The sequence below is a fragment of the Lithobates pipiens genome, unplaced genomic scaffold, assembly GCF_037356315.1.
Source record: "Lithobates pipiens isolate NorthernLeopardFrog02 unplaced genomic scaffold, aLitPip1_a1.2 Scaffold_23, whole genome shotgun sequence".
Classification (NCBI taxonomy): Eukaryota; Metazoa; Chordata; class Amphibia; order Anura; family Ranidae; genus Lithobates; species Lithobates pipiens.
In genome coordinates this window covers 81,335,377-81,353,219 of record NW_027507785.1, presented here as the reverse complement: position 1 = coordinate 81,353,219, position 17,843 = coordinate 81,335,377, and positions in this window count along the sequence as shown.

Here is a 17,843-nt window from a genome sequence, read left to right as displayed (position 1 = left end):
TTGGTGGAATTTTTCCAATCACGGATGTGGATTTCTGCATGTGGGATTCGGATAACCAGTTCGTGAAGAGGAATACTGGGATTGTCGTTTGTTAAACACATGATTTTCATTTATTCACCATGAATTTTAACCCTTTGACTTTTTTTTTTTTCCCAAATCCAAGGATGGCAATAAATTACTCTTCGGTAGGTGGTAACAATATATAATATGAGAATGACAGAGGCAGCATGTTTTTTACACAGCAAGGACACCATTCGCTCACCCCCCACACTCTGCACCCACCTCACCCCTTACAATGTGCACCCACCTCACCCCCTGCACTCTGCACCCACCTCACCCCTGCACCTAGTGCACACCTTAACCCTGCACTCTGTACATAGCTTACCCCTGAACCCTGCACTCTGTATATAGCGCACCCATGAACCCTGCACTCTGCACATATTGTTTCCCTAAACCCAGCATTCTGCACATAGCACACCCCTCAACCTTGCACTCTGCACCTAGCACACCCCCCCCCCAACCCTGCACTCTGTAAATAGCGCATTCCTGCACTCTGTACCTAGCGTACTCCTGAATGCTGAATTCTGTACATAGTGCACCCTTCAACCCTGTATGTAGCACATCTTTCAACTATGTACGCTTTAGGTAGTGCACTCCTCAACCCCGCACTATGTACATAGTGTACCCCTAAATGCTAGTGCAGTTTGGCCACACCCGCAATTTGATGCAGAGGTTATGATGTGCAGTAACCTCTAGCAACCAATCAGTGAGCAATAATGATTTGCAGTAACCTCTAGAAACCAATTAATGAGCAGTAATGATGTTTTGTAACCTCTAGCAACCAATCAGCAAGCGGAAATGATGTGCTGTAACCTCTAGCAGCCAATCACAATCGCTACCTGATCTGCTGCAGTAAACTAATTTTGAGTCTAGCTGGAGGGGGGCCCCAATAAAATGTTTGCCCAGGGTCCAATCAATATTAAAGGCAGCCCTGATTGGCTGTGTGCTAAGTTATTTTGAGGGGACAGCAAATTTACACTGCTATTCAAGCTGTACACTCACTACTTTACATTGTAGGAAAGTGTAATTTCTTCAGTGTTGTCACATGAAAAGATATAATAAAATATTTACAAAAATGTGAGGTGTGTATATATACACTGTGCATATGAAGCAATACTTTTCCTACCGCCTTGAATTTCTTCTCAAATTTCAGAGGTTAATAACTCCTTCTAGAGATCAAACATGAAATCTTACCAGGAAGATATATACAGCTCAGTGAGTAGAAGATGGACTACTCTGCATGAATGGTGGCCTTGCTGTATAAAAAACATGCTGTCTCTGTCGTTCTCATATTATATATCGTGACCACCTACCGAATTGTGATTTATTGCCGTCCTTGGCTTTGGAAATAAGTCAAAGGGTTAAAAGCAAACAAGTACACGCAAAAAATTATAATAATAAATGGTGATACGCTATGAGTTGTTTTCTGCCTACTTTCATAAAGCACAAGTTATAATCCTTTTGTATTTGATAAGAAGTTCAAGGTGGCGTTTGGACCCTAGATATAATGAATATAATGCCCCATACCCCCCAGCAGGGTTAAATAAAAAAAAATATATAAAAAAAGGAAACACAGTAATAAATAAATATTCTAAAGTAAAATTGTAAAAATAGTTCAATAAGATAAACACTGACATTGACTGTCCACTCCCCGCCCCAAAAAAAAGGGAAAGCATTGTAAAAAAAAAAAAAAAAAAAAAAAAAAATATATATATATATATATATATATATATCTCTAGATAGTATACAGATAGTATTTATCTATCTCTCTCTCTCTATATAAATTAATATATATATATATATATATATATATATATATATATATATATATATATATATATATATATATATATATACAGTGCCTTGCAAAAGTATTCACCCCCTTAGCTTTTTACCTATTTTGTTACATTACAGCCTTTAATTCCATGTTTTTTTAATCTGAATTATATGTGATGGATCAGAACACAATAGTCTAAGTTGGTGAAGTAACATTAGAAAAATATATACATAAAACTATTTTTCAGAAATAAAAACTGATAATTGGCATGTGCGTATGTATTCATGTTATGAAGCCCATTAAAAACTCTGGTGCAACCAATTACCTTCAGAAATCACATAATTAGTAAAATTATGTCTACCTGTGTGCAATCCAATGCCGCGTACACACGACCGGACTTTCTGGCAGACTAGGTCCGATGGAATCTGTCCGTCAGTCAATCCGATCGTGTGTGGGCTAATCCGATCGTTTTTCATTTAAAAAATCCGACGGACCTAGAAACATGTTTCAAATCTGTCCGACGGACTCAATTCCTATCGGGAAAACCATTTGTCTGTATGCTGGTCTGATAGACCAAATACGATGCAAGGGAAGCTATTGGCTACTGGCTATTGAACTTCCATTTTTAGTCTTGTCTTACATCATCACGTTCAAAACGAACAGACTTTTGAACGGACTTAGTCCGTTTGTGTGTGGCCAAGTCCGTTCATTCGGAAAGTCCGTCGGAACTCCACCAAAAGTCTGTTGGGAAGACCGTCGGACCTAGTATGCTAGAAAGTCCAACACATCATATCACCCAAAGAACACCATCTGTGGGGATGATTTTCAGCAGTCGGGACTGGGAAACTGGTCAGGGTTGAGAGAAGGATGGATGGTGCTAAATACAGGGATATTCTTGAGCAAAACCTCTCACTCTGTGTGTAATTTGAGGCTAGGACGGAGGTTCACCTTCCAGCAGGACAATGACCCCAAACACACTGCTAAAGCAACATTTGAGTGGTTTAAGGGGAAACATGTAAATATGTTGGAATGGCCTAGTCAAAGCCCAGACCTCAATCCAATAGAAAATCTGTGGTCAGACTTAAAGATTGCTGTACACAAACGCAAACCATCCAACTTGAATGAGCTGGAGCGGTTTTGCAAGGAGGAATGGGCAAAAATCCCAGTGGTAAGATGTGGCAAGCTCATAGAGACTTATCCAAAGCCACTTGAAGCTGTGAGGTGGCTCTACAAAGTACTGACTTTAAGGAGGTGAATTGTTATTCACATGAACTTTTTCTGTTATTTTGTCCTATTTGTTGTTTGCTTCACAATAATAAAAAAAAAAAATCTTCAAAGTTATGGGCATGTTCTGTAAATTAAATGATGCAATTCCTTAAACAATCCATGCTAATTCCAGGTTGTAAGGCAACAAAACACGAAAAATGCCAAGGGGCGTGAATACTTTCCAAGGCACTGTATATATAGGTATAGATTGTAAAAAATACAATTGTAAAAAAATAAAATCTACTGACACAGTCCACGCCTCATCGGTGCCACCTATCAGTGCCCATCAGTTCTGCATATTAGTGCCACTGTCACATGACATTAAAAAAAAGTATCGGTAATCGGTATCGACAAGTACTTGAAAAAAGTATTGGTATTTGTACTTGGTCTTAAAAAAGTATATATATATATATATATATATATATATATATATATATATATATATATATATATTATATATATATATATGCACGCCGAAGGAGCACACGGGTCCTGTGGACTCGATGTCCACCGGCAAACCACGATCGCTCCACAGAGAGGCAGAACGGGGATCTGCCTATGTAAACAAGGCAGAGCCCAGTTCTGGCAGGGGACAACACTGAGATCGGCTGTTCCAAGTACTCAGGAACAACAATCTCTGTGTTGTCCCAGTGAGCTCAACCCACACCCAGTTAGAACATACACAGGGAACACAGTTAACCCTTTGATCGCCCCCTCCCCTGCCAGTGCTAGTGCTAAAAAAAAATGTACTGTTGCTGTATACAGTAATAATGCATTTTTTTCAGCACTGATCACTGTATTGGTTTCACTGGTCCACAAAAAGTGCCACTTAGGGTAAGATTTGTCCACTGCAAGTCCCTAAACCTATCCCCTATTTTGTAGACGCTATAACTTTTGTGTAAACCAATCAATATACGCTAATTGCTTTTTTTTTACCAAAAATATGTAGAAGAATACACATACATCGGCCTAAACTGAGGAAGAAATTTGTTTTTTTTATATTTTTTGGGGGGTATTTATTATAGCAAAAAGTAAAAAATATGGCCTTTTTTCCAAAATTGTAGCTATTTTTTATTTATAGCGCAAAAAATAAAAACCGCAGAGGTGATCAAATACCACCAAAAGAAAGCTGCAGGGAAAAAAAGGACATACATTTTGTTTGGGTACAGCCTCGCATAACTGTGCAATTGTCAGTTAAAGCGACGCACTGCCGTATCACAAAAAATGGCCTGGTTATGAAGGGGGTAGATCCTTCCGGTCCTTAAGTGGTTAAAGTGTTACTAAACCCACAACAGTCAAATTAATCTGTATTTGCCATAAAGCACACTTGTGATCCTATGAAACCTAAGGGGTTATTCCTCCACAGCCAAAAAGGCTGTTTGATCCTGTCCTCTCTGATTCTCTTCCACTGTCCTCAATACATCTCCGGATAGAAATGAGGCTAGGGGACAAGCTGCACATGCTCAGTTTGGTGTGTATTGCTAAACCGTTTTTTTTTTTTCTTGGGAGAGTGCATGTGATCAGCACAGGGCCAATCAGCACTGTGCAGACAGAGGGTCAGGGGTCCTGCAGCCTTATAGGACAGTCCGAGCAGACCAGTGGCGTCGGTAGGGGGGCAGGCCGCACTTGGGTAACAACCGCCAGAGGGGTGATACCCGGGGTAGCAGCACTGCTATCAATGCCCGCTGCCCTACATCGATCTGCCTCTCGTGTCTCTCAGCTGTGTCCCTCAGCAGAGCGAACCAAAGCCACCTCACCCTCCTCTCTGTTTACATCCACACAGGAGGAGGGAGAGCCCGAGGGACACACACCACTGTTCGCTGTTATTTCCGTCCGTGCTGTTCTAAAGTCTGTACACCACTATATGTAGATGGGCATTTGCAGAGGGGGGTGTTATTGGAGGAGAGAGGGGGTCTATACTGATGAGGGGTCTGCACTGAGGGGGGTGTCTGCACTAAGGGGGTGTCTATACTGATAGAGGGGTCTGCACTGAGGGGGTGACTATATTGATGGGGGTCTGCACTGAGGGGGGTATCTATTCTGATGGGGGGGTCTGCACTGAGGGGGGTGTCTATACTGATGGGGGGTCTGCAGTAAGGGGGGTCTATACTAATGGGGGATCTGTACTTGGGAGGTCTATACGGGTGGGGGTGTCTGCGCTGGGGGGGCTATTCTGATGGGGGTCTGAACTGGGAGGTGTATACTGATGGTGGGTCTGCACTGGGGGGTCTGCACTGAGGGGGGTCTATACTGATGGGGGGTGTCTATACTGATGAGGGGTCTGCACTGGGGGGGTCTATACTGATGGGGGTTTGCACTGGGGAGATCTATAATGATGGGGGGTCTGCATTGGGAGGTATATACTGATGGGGTCTATACTGATGGGGGGGTCTGCACTGGGGGGTATATACTAATGGGGGTCTGCACTGGGGAGTATATACTGATGGGGGTCTATACTGAGGGGGGTCTATACTGAGGGGGGTCTATACTGATGGGAGGGTTTGCACTGAGGGGGTCTATACTGATAGGGGGTTTGCACTGAGGGGGGTGGCTATTATTACGGGGGGGTCTGCACTGAGAGGGGTCTATACTGATGGGGGTCTGCACTGGGGTGTGTATACTGATGAGGGGTCTGCACTGGGGGGGTATATTACTGATGGGGAGTCTGCACTAAGGGGGGTCTGCACTGAGGGGGGTCTGTACTGAGGGAGGGGGGTCAGTACGTAGCGGGGGGTCTATACTGAGGAAAGGGGGGTCTGTAATTTGTGAGGGGGTCTGTACTGCGGGAGGGGGATCTGTACATAGTGGGGGGGTCTATAGTTAGTGAAGGGGGTCTGTATTTACTGAGGGCGTCTTTATGGAGGGAAGGGGTCTGTACTTAGTGGAGGGGTCTATACTGAGGAGGGGGCTGTACTTAGTGGGGAGGTCTATACTGAGGAAGGGGGGCTGTACTTCCGTACTTAGTGGGGGTGTTATACTGAGGAAGGGGGGCTGTACTTCCGTACTTAGTGGGGGTTCTATACTGAGGAAGGGGGGTCTGTCATTAGTGAGGGGGTGTGTACTGAGGAAGGAGTATCTATACTGCGGGAGGGGGATCTGTACTTAGTAGGGGGGTCTATAGTTAGTGAAGGGGGGTCTGTATTGAGGGGGGACTATGGTTGGTGGTGGTGCGAGGGTGACACCAGCCCTAGTGACACCACTGGAGCAGACTGCTATATACTGCTGATGAAAAAAGGTATTTAGCAGTTTATATTTACTAAAATAATTGCATTTCCATGTTCTGTGTACTGTGGGAGACCAGATATAGTGAATGCAGGTTTTTAGTCTTGCCCCCATTATAAACTCCTCCCTAATCTACAAAGCCACACCTCTTTCTCAGATACGCAGCTAGCATCATTGCACCTCTTTGCAGGGAACTAGAAAGCAGGGGTGCAACCGCAAAATTCCCACTTTGACTCACGCCGTGGATAGTTTTCTGCCACTGAATAGTTACTCCTTGCCTATCAAGTCAGCTCTGTGGGTATCTCTCCATCCTTGACAACAGGCTTTGTTTTTTCCAGAAATGTCTTAACGTTACAGCAAATTTGGGAACATTCGCCCCCTCACACAGGATTGCATGCCTCGGTTGTTGTAACAAATGTTCCAGCGTGAAGGGGGCGGACATTACATATTCATCAGTGTATTTTCGAACAGGCTGATTTACACAAATTTCCAGCCGTTCAACGCTCCTCGCCACAGCGGTAATACCCAGCATTGTTAAACGCTATCATTTCAGTCAATTTGCCTTTGTGAATCTTCCGATTACTGGTATCTGTGAGAAGCACAATACATGACAAAAGAAATGCAAGAACACGTTCTTGTGGAGCAAAGTGTAAGCATCAAACAGCCTTGGTTATCAGGGAAACGTGACCAATTTCTAGATTCAATGTCATCGCCAGAACAAGAGTTTGAATGCTGTTATACAGTGCCCCCTGCTAGTCATAGACAATAATAAAAGTACTGTGTCTCCCATACTGTACATTCTGAATCTTTCATTCTCTCCCAGCCGCTCTCTCTGCCGTTCCCTCTTTTCTCTATCCATGAATTTATGCAAAAAGATAATAACGCTCCACGTTGACCCACGCTTGCCCAAAATCCACAGCTAGGAGCACATCCAACTCGCTACTCAGAAATGCACTCACCGCCCACTTTATTAGGTACACCTGTTCAATTGCTTGGTAACACAAATTGCTAATCAGCCAATCACTTTGCAGCAACTCAATGCATTTAGGTATCTAGACGTGGTGAAGACAACCCCAACCGAGCACCAGTATGGGGAAGAAAGGGGATTTAAGTGACTTTGAATGTAGCATGGTTGTTGGAGCCATGGAGACTGTTGTGAGTATTTCAAAAACTGCTGATCTACTAGGATTTTCATGCACAATCATCCAGGGGTCAAGTCCTGGGGAAAAAAGTGTGGGAACTCCCACCCAAAATCCACTCCCCCACCAAAAAAAAAAAAAAATTATACGCTCTTATGCACAAACACTTCAAAAGTGGTATTTTTCATCCAATTTTCGTATTGTGTGTATAAAGCTTAACTGTTAGTACATAAAAAAAACAATCCTCACTAAACATAAATACGGTAATTCGCTAAATAATCAGCATTCATTCAATTGTGCTTCCATGGAAATGTGAACATCATGTTCTGATCTTTATTGGGGAATGTTATTTTGTATATAGAGTGTGTATGTGGTGAGTTTACACTTTTCATTGAACAGAGTTTGGATAACACAGGGTTAAACAGAAAGGTCATAAACGAAATGCACATTATCTGGACAGAATGCTTGGGGAGATAGTGATGTGTTCCTGCTTAGGAGATGTATGTTAGCTTGGGGGGCTGAAAACTCTGCAGAGCTCCAACACACACTCGCTGCTATTCCAACCCTTCACATATTTCCACATAAACTGCCCTCCTGGCATTAAACTTTGCCAGGTATTGTGCTCAGCTTACCAACCCAAACTGATGTTCCTTCCTCAGCTCACCTCTCTCCCTGCATGTCCTGTGAGCAGAATAGCTGTGTTCCTCCTCTGGGTTCTCTCATCATATGGCACTGAAGATAGAGGAGGGGGGGATTCAGCAGGACACACAGAGCAAGTATGCAGGAGACTGGGGGGGGGGGGGATGAGGAGACAGAAAACAGGAGGGGCCGTCGGGGAGGAGAGCATCACGAGAGGTCTGACTAAATACAATCTTTGATCTACCCATCAGCTAGCTGTGATTGACAGGTAGATCGAAGATTAAGCTGTCATGGGGCCCCCTACTGGCAGTGTCTGAATGGTCAGTCCACCCCTGGTGTGTGCTGCTTACTATTGTAAGCTGTGTCGGCGGCTGCTGGTGTAGCACCTGCCACACATACTTCAAAGTCTTGCAGGACATTACTGCTGCTAATGGGAACTGAGTTCCTGTTGTGGAAAAAGTACAGGAACTCCGTTCCCATGCGTTCCCGCAGGACTTGAGCCCTGCAATCATCTCTCGGGTTTACACAGAATGATCCGAAAAAGAGTAAATATCCAGTGAGCAGCAGTTGTGTGGAGGAAAATGCCTTGCTGATGTCAGAGGTCAGAGGAGAATGGGCAGACTGGTTTTAGAAGATAGAAAGGCAACAGTAACTCAAATAAGCACTCGTTACAAGCAAGGTATGCAGAATACCATCTCTGAATGCACAACACATCAAACCTTGAAGCAGAAGACCACACCGGGTGCCACTCCTGCCAGTTAAGAACAGGAAACTGAAGCTACAAATTGCGCAGACTCACCAAAATTGGACAATAGAAGATTGGAAAAACGTTGCCTGGTCTAATGAGGTTCAATTTCAGCTGTGACATTCAGATGGTAGAGTCAGAATTTTGTGTAAACAACATGAAAGCATGGATCCATCCTGACTTCTATCAACAGCTCAGGCTGGTGGTGGTGGTGTAATGGTGTGAGGGATATTTTCATGAGTATTGTTGCTGACCATGTCCATCCCTTTATGACTACAGTGTACCCATCTTCTGATGGCTCCTTCCAGCAGGATAATTCACCATGTCACAAAGCTCAAATCATCTCCCCACTGGATTCTTGAACATGACAATGAGTTCTCTGTACTCCAATGACCTCCACAGTCACCAGATGCCAATCCAATAGAGCACCTTTGGGAGGTGGTTGAACGGGAGATTCGCATCATGGATGTGCAGCCGACACATCTGCAGCAACTGTGTGATGATATAATGTCAAAAAGGACCGAAATATCAGAGGAATGTTTCCAACACCTTGTTGAATCTAAGGGGGTTATTTACAAACGGCAAATCCACTTTGCACGTGCAGTCACTCTATATCTAAGCCCTTGTACACACGGTCGGAGATTCCGACGGAATGTGTCCGATCGGACCGTATTGTCGGATAATCCGACTGTGTGTGGTCTCCATCGGACTGTTTTCCAAGTTTTCCAACTTGTCTATAAAATTTTCCGACAACATGCTCCGATCGGACATACACCGATCATGTGTAGCCTACTCCGACGGACAAAGTGCCACGCATGCTCAGATCAAATTCCTAGACCAAAGCTATTGGCTACTAGCCTGAACGTAGTCCCGTCGTAACGAAATAACGTCATCACGTTATGTACAATCGGAATTGCCGACAACTTTGTCCGACCTTGTGTATGCAACAGTTTTGGACAAAATCCGTCGGACAAAATCCGTCGGACAAAATGCCGTGTGTACAAGGGCTTAGGGGTGGATCTGAAATAAGGGGAAGCTCTGCTGATTTTATCATCCAATCATGTGCAAGCTAAAATGTTGTTTTTAATTTTCCTTGCATGCCCCCCTCGAATCTACATCGATTGTACTTCCAAGTGTACTTTCAGTGCAAAGTGGATTTTCCTTTAGTAAATAGACCCCTATGTGTAGCAAGATATTTTACCTCTTTTGGTCTAATGACCTCCAAGGCCAAAGATAGCTGACACCCTTCAATATGTGGTGGGTTGTGAGGCATAGTGGATGTAAAGATGGTGAAAGTCATTGGGCGCCAGACACTTCTTTGATGTAAAAGAGGTTTTATTTCTTTTAACAGTCCTTTTTATATATTTTGGGGAAAAGAGGGCTAGGGCCATGACACCCTTAGATAGTTGCAAACTCAATTGGCAGACTTCAATAGGAGGACAGCCGTGCAGGGAAAGGCCCCAACTAGAAGCCATATCTGCACTTGCAGGAATGCTGTCTCCTATGGTAACAGTCCTTTAACAGTTCCTAACTCAAAAGTAACAGTTCTTTCAGCTCCACTACAACTGCTCCTTGTAGTTCTTCATTACTGAGCTCCTGGTCTCTCACTAGACCCACTGATTCACTGACTATGAATCCCTTGAGCTCCTCCAAGGTTTGCGGTGGTATCCCCTCAAGCGTCACCCCCACTTCTCTGCTGGGTCCTTAGCTTTGAACTCCAGATACTCCTCAAGCTTCACCCCTGCTAACTAGCGCAGTCCCTGGCTTGACACACAAGGCTGCTCTGCAAGCGTATCCTCTGCTGGTTGGGTCCCTGACTTGATCACCGCCTTAAGTTTCCCAATTTTCCACCGTGCCCTTCGGTGAGAATATGGTTCCGGTACTTGCTTCAGTTACTGTGGTCCCCAGTAAAGGCGATCGGTCCCTTCCTGGTGACAGCTTCCCTTCTACCTCCGACCACTCACAGGTTCTCCGGCCGGCAGAACCGTCACTTCTGGTTGGGCGGCAAGCCGCAATCCCAACCCTGCTCTGCTCTCTCACTTCCGGATAGGCCCTCACACAGCCTAGCAGCCAGATGTACAAGAAGAAAAAGAGGGTGCACCAGCCTTGTGCATTATCCTTTAAACATCTTTTTATTAAAAATAAGGTAAAACTTCTACTCACAAACACGTGGAAAAAGGTTCACAAATAAAACGATCTCCAGCACCCATGTAGGTAAATGGGTCACAACAGAAGGCAAACGCCCAATAAGCGATTCATATACTTAATACAATGGATACATAAGGCGAGTAATAACCTGCAATACAATTATCCATGAATGCACTAGGGGACCGTAGCCATAGACTCTAAAAGACAATAACCAAAAATAATAGTATTAGTAGATAACCATTACTTTTATTTGCTGCAAGTAAAACATCTTTGGAACCCAATTAGTTTGAGTTGTTTGATTATTGCCACACAGTGCTGCAAGGATGTCTGAATCCAGAGTGTCAGGTGGGTTGAAAGGTTCACTTGGTCATGACCCAGCAGATGAGCAGGTAATTCTCAGCAGTTCTCTAGGGGGCCGTGATACATTTGGGGGCTCGTCCGGGATGCTATCTGCAGCTGGCCCTAACCAACCTACTCACAGTCTGCGTGGGAAGCTGCCTCTATGGCCGCGGTTGCTTGGGATAGAAGTCATGGGACCCCAACTGACAGAAGCACTTTTCTGGAGATCTTGGGGAATGAACACACCAAGAGGGAGATCAGAAGGTGGCTAAAAAATCTGGCACCAGGACACAGGGCCTACCTGGTGGAGACTGAAGCCTCAGCAGAGTTGGATCAAGTCAGGGCACTGATAGAATGGTAGGAAGAGGTGCCAGTGTGCTTTCAGGGGGAAGAGGGCCATCTGACAGAGGACGTCACTGCAAGGGTGTTCCCACACAAGTTGGAGAGAGGACAGACCGAGAAGCCATCCTCGAAAAAACTCACAAGAAAAGTCCTGTACTTGTGGGACCCGATTCACAAGGGGCCAGTGCCCCTCCTCTCTCTTTCTACGCAGATATAAGTCACTTAGTCGATAATTTGGTGAAGAGTGGGTCTGGAAATGCTAACCAAAGTTACATAAGAATTCGATTTTTCTCAGGACAATTACCGACACCTGTGGGAGAAGAGGAGTTTGAAACATGGATGAGTCAAGCTTTACAGGCTATGGAAGAGTGGAGTGTTTTGGAGGCTGTGAAACAACAACGGCTTAGTGAGAGCCTTCGAGGCCCAGCAGCTGAAGTAATCAATAACCTGAAGATGGGCAAGAGGACTTGTATTGCCTTGGACTACATTAACGACTTGTGTGCTGTTTTCGGAAGAGTTACAACTACTGCTGATTTGATGTATAAATTCATGTTCAACCACACTCACCTGCAGAGGGGGGAGAATCTATCCAAATACATCTCCTGAGTAGACCGGATACTGCATCAAATCCTGAAGAAGGGCCTTAACCATAAAGATGTTGACCAGGCCCGTCTGGATCGGGTCCTGCACGGGGCCTGGCCTAATCAACCTATTGTGCTGAAATTATTGCTGAAGAGAACTCAAGTGGTACCTACCTATTTTGAGTTGATAAGGGAGGTCTGAGAAGAAGAGGCTCTATTGGAAGAGAAGAGTCAATGATCAAGAGACTTCTGCTACTGGGAACAGAGGGAATGTGGTGGCTCGTGCGAAATGGAGTTCTCCGATGAAGATAGTGGGACCGAGTCTGAGCCAAAGGGACTGACCCTCCCGGATATCACTAACCCAATCGCAGAACTCAGGCCAACAGAATTGATGGCACAGGTGCCAAGCTCAAACTCAAATGTATAATGTATAAATGTATAATGCTCTGATGCGAGTGATGGAGACTCAAGCGAAAGCTCAGGAGCAAGGGACTCATGCGAGTGAATAAAAATTATACCTAGAACGAGAAAGGAGATATTATGGATATGGAGAGGTCGGACATTTCCAAGCGAAGTGTCCCAAATCTGGGGTCAGCCCTCAACTCCTCAATGAAGTCCTAAGTGCTTTACAGAAATGGCTCTTCCCAAAGCCGGTGGGAAACTTCAAGGGACTTCAATGAAGGAGCTAGTTGAGAGTCCCAAGGGAAAACTGTGCTCCAAAGACAAGAGAAGAGACCAAAAGAAAAAAAAAAGATGCAAGCCCCCAGTCCTCTCTAACCTTCTAGTGCCAAAGCACGCTACAAAAATAAAACCCTCAGAGAATGGAAAAGGGGGACAGGAAATAAATGTACACCTTTCTAAATGTGGCGTTAAACCAAATTCCCTGCCTACAATGTGGCCAGTTAGGGCACAAACCATAGAGTCGCCTGTGGGAAACCTACCCAAGAACTTAGTGGGGTCTTCCCCTATAGTATTAGTACAGGTATGGGCATCTATACACAAGCACTGCTGGATACTGGAGCCCAAGTGATGCTGCTATATCAAAACTTTTACCACAAGTACTTGAAGCACATTCCTTTGTGTAAACTAAATTAGAGTTAGAAGTGCCCTTATGATGGTTACATACCCATCAAAATAACCTTTGACTCTGCTCTAGCCTTGACACCTTGGTAGACATATGCCTCCGACCGTCTGGAGCTGGCAGAAATTCCCTACTGATAGGTACTTACAATCACCTAATGAGATGGCTACTCACTCCCTTGGCCTTAGAGGGTGCGTCTTGTGGTAAAATTCACCCCCAGTCGAGACAAGCCTTCCAGAGGTTGTTGCAAGAAAAGAAGGCACCCGTGGAAGGAGTGAGAAGTTTGTGGCGACTGGACACTGAAGAGAGAGTACTACAACCAGGAGAGAGGGCCTGTTCTAAAGCCACAGTCAAGTTGTCTTGGGACCAGCCGGGTCCATACGTGCTAGTGGAAGCTGATCCCACAGAAGAAGAGGTTGGAATAGAACTGGTTCCAGAGATTGTACCCACTTGGGCCTTGCTAAGAAGTGGGGGGCGAATTCCTGTCAGTGTACGGAATGTCACTAGCCACCCAATCAGCCTAAAGCCTTGATTGGTGATCGGGAAAGTGAGTGCTGCCACTGCGGTAGCAAGGGATGAGGTAGCCCAGAAGCACTGTCTGCTGCCCAAGTCTTCCTCCTGCTTGGGAGGAAAAAATTAAAGCTCAGACAGCTCAATGGGAGGAAATATTCTCCAAGAATGACTTTGATGTGAGCTGTGCTAAAAGCTCTCAACATCAAATTTGACTGACTGAAGATAAGCCATCTCAAGAGAGGCAAGGGGAGTCCCCTTGTGTGACTTAGAGGATCTTCAAGAGCAACTGGCTGAACTAAAGAAGTCAGGAGTCATTAAGGAATCTAGAAGCCCTTATGCTTCCCCGATTGTGGTAGTGAGGAAGAAGAATAGTGAGGATGTGTATTTATTATCAAACTTTGAATAGGACTATCCTCAATCAATATAAGACTCCTCGCATAGAAGAAACCTTACAATGCTGATCAGGGGCCAAATGGTTCAGTGTGCTGGATGTAAAGAGTGGATATTAGCAGATTCTTTTGTACCCAGAAGACCGAGAGAAGACGGTTTCATTAGCCCATTGGGGTTCTTCAAGTTTGATCGAATTCCACTGGGATTAACCGGAGCCCCTGCCACTTTCCAGCGACTGATGGAGAACACGGTGGGTGACTTGAACTTGGTAGAAGTATTTGTTTACCTAGATGACATCATCGTGTTTTCCAACAATTACATGATGAGGGATTGAAGCTGTCGTTAGAGAAGTGACAATTCTGTCAGACTTCAGTCACATACCTGGGACACGTGGTATCTACCGAAAGGATAGCCACTGACCCCCAAAAGCTGGAAGCGATCACTTCTTGGCCTTGTCCAACTACTGTCACTGAATTGAGGTTGTTCTTGGGCTTTTGCTCCTACTACCGATGATTTGTGAAGAACTTCTCACAGATTTCTCAGCCGTTAAATGAGATGTTGCAGAAGCAAATGGAAGGAGAACAGCAGAAAACTCAGAAAGGGGAAGCCAGGAGGCCTCGGGAATATATCCAGGAAAAATGAACATTGAAATGTGAGAGGTCATTCGAGTGGGAGAAGGGGGTCCTGGTGGAAGCCCCGGTTCTGACCTACGCTGATCCCTCTAAGCCATACGAATTTGCATGTGGATTCCAGTAGAGATGGTATTGGGGGAGTGTTGTATCAGGAGTCGGAGGGGAAACTTCGTCCAGTGGCCTACGTGTGTCGCAGCCTCACCCCCCCCCCCCCCCCCCAGAACTATCCTGTGCACAAGTTGGAGTTCTTGCCCATAAAGTGGTCAATAGTGGATAAACTACGGGACTATCTGTACCTTTGTGGTGAAGACTGATAACAACCCCCTGACTTATTTGCAATCCACTGACAAACTGGATGCCACTAGGCATCGGTGGTTAGCTACTCTGTCTGAATTCCAATTCAGTTTGAAGTATCACCTGGGGGTGGGCAATAGAGATGCTGATGCCCTCTCTTGAAGACCTCACTTTACCCAGAATTGTCAGAAGAGTTGGATTCATTTACCTCCCAAAGGAGTAAAGGCTGTGTGCCAGGGAGTGGAATATAAGCACAGCGGAACCATAGGGGCTGAAGCAGCGGGAGTCGCCCCTGCGGGAGTACCAAAGCACTGCTGCAATTTGACCCAAGTATGCTGCCAAGAACTGCCTCAGTTGACTAAGGAGGACATGAGGAGGGATCAGTGGGAAGATCCACTAGGAGATCTAATAAGGGAGTCACTATCAACTAAAGATCCTCAAGTAATTGATGAATAGCCCCATTGAGGGGGCCAAGGTTCTTCATAGAGATTGGGACTGAATGACGTCGGAAGAGGGGATCATATACCAGAGAGGTCCCTCCGAAGAGGCAGAAGGTGTGAGTCAGGTGTGAAACATTGTCTAACTGTGCTAATCGCTCTCCATGATGATCATGGTCACTTAGGCCCAGATAGAACTTTCAAACTGGTCAGGGATCGAGTTTACTGGCCATCCATGAGAGCAGCGGGGGAAAGCTACTGCCGTTCTCGTGTCCGGTGTATCCACGCGGCCGTTTACCACGTGATCGCTCCGTCAAATGATGGAGTGATCACTTGTAAACAAACCGGCGTCATGTTATGACGCCGGTTCCTCCCTCCCCCTCTCTGTACAGCGGAGGGGGAAGAGATCGGTGTCAGCAGCGATGTGGGCTGCATCTGCAGTGCCCACATCGCTGCTCGCCGAAAATTAACCCCTCAATTCCCTGCCAACACTCTGCAATACCCTGCAACACTCTGCAATACTCTTCAATACCCTGCAAAACTCTGCAATACCCTGCAATGCCCTGCAACACTCTGCAATGCCCTGCAACACTCTGCAATACCCTGCAATGCCCTGCAACACTCTGCAATGCCCTGCAACACTCTGCAATACCCTGCAACACTCTGCAATACTCTGCAATACCCTGCAACACTCTGCAATACTCTGCAATACCCTGCAACACTCTGCAATACCCTGCAACACTCTGCAATACCCTGCAATGCCCTGCAACACTCTGCAATGCCCTGCAACACTCCGCAATGCCCTGCAACACTCCGCAATGCCCTGAAACACTCTGCAATACCCTGCAACACACCGCAATACCCTGCAACACTCCACAATACCCTGCAACACTCCACAATACCCTGCAACACTCTGCAACACCCTGCAACACTCCGCAACACCCTGCAACACTCTGCAATACCCTGCAACACTCTGCAACACTCTGCAACACTCTGAAATACCCTGCAATACCCTGCAACACTCTGCAATACCCTGCAACACTCTGCAACACTCTGCAATACCCTGCAACACTCTGCAACACTCTGCAACACTCTGCAATCCTCTGCAACACTCTGCAATACCCTGCAACACTCTGCAACACTCTGCAATACCCTGCAATACCCTGCAACACTCTGCAATACCCTGCAACACTCTGCAACACTCTGCAATACCCTGCAACACTCTGCAACACTCTGCAACACTCTGCAATCCTCTGCAACACTCTGCAATGCTCTTCAACACTCTGCAATACCCTGCAACACTCTGCAATGCTCTGCAACACCCGCCAATACCCTGCAACACTCTGCAATGCTCTGCAACACCCGCCAATACCCTGCAACACTCTGCAATGCTCTGCAACACCCGCCAATACCCTGCAATGTTCTGCAATGCAATACTCTGCAACGCCATACTCTGAGATACCCAGCCATACTCTGAGATACCCAGCCATAGTCGGTGATACCCTGCAATACCCAGCCATAGACATCCCCCCCCCCTCCCGCCGCCCTCCGGTGCTTCTACCAAATTGCTAATACGATCAAAGCCAGAATCTTTTTTTTTTTTTTTCAGGCTTCCCAGCTTAGAGGTGAGATGTGGGGTCTTATTGACCCCACATCTCACTGTAAAGAGGACCTGTCATGCCATATTCCTATTACAAGGGATGTTTACATTCCTTGTAATAGGAATAAAAGTGATCAAAAAAATTATTTTTGGGGAAAAAAATGTCAAACTAAAATAAATAAAGTAAAATGAACAATAAAAAAAATGTTTTTTTAAAGCGCCCCTGTCCCCATGTGCTCGCATGCAGAAGCGAATGCATACGTAAGTCCCGCCCACATATGAAAACGGTGTTCAAACCACACATGTGAGGTATCGCTGCGAACGTTAGAGCGAGAGCAACAATTCTAGCCCCAGACCTCCTCTGTAACTCAAAACATATAACCAGTAAAAAAAAATTAAATCGTCGCCTATGGGGATTTTTAAGTAGCGACGTTTGGCGCCATTCCACAAGCCTGTGCAATTTTGAAGAGTGACATATTAGGTATCTATTTACTCAGCGTAACTTCATCTTTCACATTATGCAAAAATTGGGCTAACTTTACTGTGTTTTTTTTTTTTTAAGCACAAAACTGTTTTTTTTCAAAAAAAAAGCATTCGAAAAATTACTGCGCAAATACCGTGCGAGATAAAAAGTTGCA